Source organism: Manis pentadactyla, chromosome 15 (assembly GCF_030020395.1).
Source record: "Manis pentadactyla isolate mManPen7 chromosome 15, mManPen7.hap1, whole genome shotgun sequence".
In the NCBI taxonomy this organism is placed as follows: domain Eukaryota; kingdom Metazoa; phylum Chordata; class Mammalia; order Pholidota; family Manidae; genus Manis; species Manis pentadactyla.
In genome coordinates this window covers 74984676-74990014 of record NC_080033.1, presented here as the reverse complement: position 1 = coordinate 74990014, position 5339 = coordinate 74984676, and positions in this window count along the sequence as shown.

Sequence of the window (5339 nt, the reverse complement as noted above, 5' to 3'; positions counted from 1 at the left end):
TCTGTCTCACTCTGACTCTCTCTCTCTCAAAGAAGCCTGGCATCTCTCTCTCTCTCTCAAAGGATTCTAGCATCGCTCTCTTTCTCTCTCTCCCTAAGAAGCCTAGCATCACACTGTCTGTCTTTCAAAGGAGCCTAATATCTATCCGTCTACATTTCTCTCTTCCTCCCAAAGCAGACTAGACACTCTCTCTCTCACTCTCTCTCTCAAAGAAGCCTACCATCTCTCTCTATCTCTATCTCAAAGGAGCCTACCAGCCCTCTCTCTCTCTCTCTCTTAAAGTAGAATAGCATCTCTCTCCCTCTCTCTCTGTCTCTCTCAAAGAAGTATAGTATATATACATATATATATATATATATATATATATATATCAAAGGATATTAGCATCTCACTTTCTCTGTCTCCGTAAGAGACCTTGCATCACACTCTTTCTCTTTCAAATCTGCCCAGCATCTCTCTTTCTACCTTTCTCTCTTTCTCTCAAAGGAGACTAGAATCACTCTCCCTCACTCTGCCTCTCTCAAAGAATCCTTGCATATATAACTCTCTCTCTCTGAAAGGAGTCTAGCATCCCTATGTCTCTCACTCTCAAAGTAGAGTAGCATCTCTCTCTCTCTCTGTCTCTATAAGGAGCTCAGCATCTCTCTCTCTCAATGGAGCCAAGCATCTCTCTCTCTTCCTCTCTCTCAAGAAGATTTGCATCTCTCTCTCTGTCTCTCTATCTCTCAAAGGAGCCTACAATCTCCCTGTCTTTCTATCTCCCTCTTTCTCTCAAAAGCGCCGAGCATCCCTCACTCTCTCTCCCTCTCTCTAACGAGTCTTTCATCTCTCTCTGTCTGTCTCTCTCTCTCGCAACGGAACCTAGCATGTATCTCTCTCTGTCTCTCTTTCAAAGGAGTCTAGCATCACTCTCTCTATCAAAGTAGCCTGGAGTCTCTCTGTCTCTCTATATCTTTCTTTCTCTAAAAGGAGCCTAGCATCTCTCTCTCTGTCTCTCCCGGGCTCTCTCTCTCTCTCTCAAAGAAGCCTAGCAAATCTATCCCGCTTTCTCTCTCTAAGGAGCCTAGCATATCTCTCCCTCCCTCTCTCTCAAAGTAGCCTAGCATATCTCTATCTCTCCCTCTCTCTTTGTCTCGAAGCAGCTTAGCATTTCTCTCCCTCTCTCTCTCTCGCTCTCAACAGTGTCAACCTTCTCACTCTTTCTCTCTCCAAGGAGTAAATCGTCTCTCCCTCTCCCTCCCTCCCCGTCAAAGTGTACTAGCATCCCTTTCTCTCTCTCTCTAAAGGGATTCTAGGATCTCTATCTTTCTGCATCTCGATAAGATACCTACCATCACACTCGCTCTCTTTCAAAGGAGACTAGCATCTCTCTCTCTCTCTCAAAGGATTCTAGCATCTCTCTCTTTCTCACTCTCAGTAAGAAGTCTAGCATCACACTCTCTCTCTTTCAAAAGAGCTTACCATCTCTCTGTCTAACTATCTATCTTTTTCTCAAAGGAGACTAGAATCTCCGTCTTTTTTCTCTCTTTCTCTCCAAGGAGCCTAGCATCCCTCACTCTCTCTCTGTGTCTCTCAACGGAGCCTTGCATGTATCCCTTTATCTCTCTCATTCAAAGGAGCCGAGCATGCCTCTCTCACTCGAAGGAGCCTAGCATATCTCTGTTACTGTATATCTCTCTTTCTCTCAAAGTAGCCTAGAATATCTCTCCCTCTCTCTCTCAAAGAAGCCAATCATCTCTCTCTCTGTCTCTCCCAAAGGAGCCTAGCAACTCCCTGTCTTTCTATCTCTCCTTCTCACAAAGGGGCCTATCATCTCTCAGTGTCTCTCTGTCTATCTCTCTCTCTAAGTTGTCTAGCATGTATCTCCCTCTCTCTCTCTCAAATGAGTCTAGTATCTCTCTCTCTTTCTCAAATGATCCTAGCATCTATCTCTTTCTCTCAAAGGTGTCTAGCATCTCTCTCTCTTTCTCACAGTAGTCTAGAATCTCTCTCTAAGAGTTGCATAGCATCTCTGTCTGTCTCTCTCTCTATAATAAGCCAAGCTTTTCTCTCTCTCTCTCAAATTAGTCTAGATACTCTCTCTTCACTGTCCCGCTGTCTCTCTCTGTAATGAGCCTAGCATCTCTCTCAAAGGAGCCTAGCATCTCTCTGTCTCTGTATATCTCTCTTACTCTCTAAGGAACCTAGAATCTCTCAACCCCCCTCTCTCTCTCTCAGAGTGGCCTATTATCCCTCTCTCTCTCTCACAAAAGAGCCTATCATCTCTCTCTGTGCATCTCTCTCTGTTTCTCTCTCTGTGAAAGGAGACTAGCATGTAAATCTCTCTCTCTTTCAAAAGAGACTAGCATCCCTCTCTCTCTCGAAGCATAGCATCTCTCTGTCTCTGTATATCTCTCTTTTTTCAAAGGAGCCTAGATTCTCTCTCTCTCTCACTCTCTCTCTCAAAGGAGCCAACCATTACCCCCTCTCTCTCTCAAAGTAGACCAGCATCTCTCTCCCCCCTCTCTCTCTCAAAGAAGCCTAGCATATCTCTCTCTCTCTCCAAGGATTCTAGCATCTCACCCTTTATCTCTCTCCCTACGAAGCCTAGACTCACACTCTCCCTCTTTCAAAGGAGCCTAACATCTCTCTCTCTCTCTTTCTCTCAAAGGAGACTACAATCTCCCTGTATTTCTATCTCTCTCACTTTACCTATTATCCCAGGTTCCTGGGAATATGTCCCCATGGGACCATCTATGGGATGTCCACATAGAAGGAATATTGGAAAAGCTTCCCACATACACCCAGAGAATTCTACCACTTCTCCCCAGAGTGGAGCTAAAGCCCCTGTGAGGAAGGAGCTATGGGGGAACACAAGGAGGGTAAAAATATCCACACTTTGGTTGGACGCCCAGGTTCTAAGTCTGTTCAAACTCACATTCGAATGTGGGGCTTGGTGTCATCCTTGATAACATAGCTACCAGAAGAGTCATCCAGTTGATCTAGAAAACGCACAACAGAAAGCATCAAGAACACTGACTGGAAGTGATGCAGGATCCCCTTTTACCTGCTTTTGTAGAGCAGCTGAAAGCAGGGTTTCCAAGCTTGCAAGGACGGGAGCTCACTCAGAACACTAACAGCAGAACTACCGTATGATCCGGCAACCACACTTGTGGTTATTGACCCAAAAGGACTAAAATCGGGCTCTCAACGAGACACCTGCACTCCATTGTTCACTGCAACGTGATTCTGAATAGCTAAGAGGTGGTAACAACCAAGATGCCCATCGACATATGAATGGGGAAAGAATATGTGGTTTATACATACAATGGAATCCAATTTATCCTTGAGAAAAGGAAATTTTGCAATATGCAACAACATGGATGAACCCCTTGAGAACATTAAATGAAACAAGCCAGTCACAGAAAGAGAAATACTGCATGAATACACTTAACATGTAGTATCTAAAGTAGTCAAATTCATATAACCAAATGGTGGAATGGTGTTGGCCAGGGTTAGGGTCATGGGAATTGCGGATTTACTAAACAAGGAGTGTAAAGTCTCAGTTAAGGAAGATGATTAAACTCTGTAGATCTGCTGTACGGCACTGCCAACAATACTACATTAAACACTAAAAAAAACATCTGGTAGACGGTAGGTCTTATGTTAACTCTTCTAGCCACAACAAATATTGTTTAAAAATCATGTGGAAGAGGACTGGGAATTCTAGAAAGACAAATTGTAAATCAACAAAGTAATAGGTAAAAATTATTTTTAAGGCCGTTATAGTCTCTAGAAGTTATCCTAAAGGTATACAGCATTTTAAGAAATATTCATTCAGGACAACTGAGTATTTGTCGGTAAGAATAGTGAGTTTGTGGCATCTGAGGCATGACTTGTAACCTTACCTACCAAACCCATGCACTGTGTATCAGAAGCTCTACTTGGAGTGCTCTACTCCTGGGAGGTGCAGGCAGGGACAAAGTGGGTACCTTTCCTCACAGCTCTCATACGTAAAGAGCTAAAGGAAGGTACAGTGAAAAAAGCTCATCAAAGAGAGAATACTATTGAGAGTTAGAAATTGTATTTTTTTAGAACCAAATGGAAATCTTGGAGTTAAGAACCATAACCAAAATGTAGATTTGAGCTGGCAGAAGTAACCAGCAGCCAACTTAAAGCGAGATCCATGGAGACTATGGATTTTGCAGAACAGAGAGAAAAATTAATGAGTGAAGCAAAACGAAGAGCCACAGAGAAATGTGGGGCATCAATAAGTGCAGCCACACGTGCATTGCGAATACAAGCAGGATTGGAGAAAGGAACAGAAAAATATTTAAAGTATTTAATGGCAGAAAATTCCCAAAATGTGACCAAAAAGCAATACATACATCCAAGAAACTCTATAAATTCCAAGTAGCATACACACAAAGAGCACTCCATCTGGGCACATCATAGGCAAAATACCGAAAGCCAAAGATAAAGATCTTATAGGCAAAAAGAGAAAAATAACGTGATATACATGTACACTCCAGTAAGCTTAACAGCTGACTTCTCATCAGACATGATAGCAGTTGGAAGGCAGTGGGGACAACATGTTCTCATTGCTGGAAGTAAAAACTCAAACAAGAATCTTATATCCAGCAAATTACCTTTCACAGATGAAGGTGAAAAAAGACATCCTTAGGTAAATAAAAACTGAGGAAACTTGTTGCTAGCTGACATGTCTTACAAGGAACATTAAAGGGAGAGAATTATTCAGCCATGAGAAATATGAAGTTCTGATACACACAACATGGGTGAAACCCTAAGTTTTCATGCTAACTGGAGGAAAACACAAAGATTCACACATTGTATGATTCTCACTTATAGGAAATGTCCAGAAGAGCCGAGCCTACAGGACAGAAAGTAGATTCGTGATTACCTACGGCTAGGGACAGTTCTCCCTTGTGTCATAATGAAAATATCTGAAAATTGATGGTAGCAATGGTGGCACAGCTCTGCGAATATACCAGCCACCACTCTATTGTGTATTTTAAGGGGATGAATTGTATGACATGTGAATTACACCTACACAAGGAATATAAATGCTACAGGAATTTCTTCAGACTGAATAATTAAATTAAATGAGACAGCTATCTGAATCCAAACAAACAGAAAACACTGGTAAATGTACTTCTATAGGTAATTATAAAAGTCAGTATAATTGCATACTTTTTCTCTTTACTTAATTCTCTCAAAGAATCCTAGCATGTCTCTCTCAAAGGAGCCTATATCCTCTCTGTCTCTCTCTGTTTATCTCTCTCTCAAAGAGCCAGCATGTATTGCTCTCTCTCTCTCTCAAAGGAACCCAGAATCTCTAT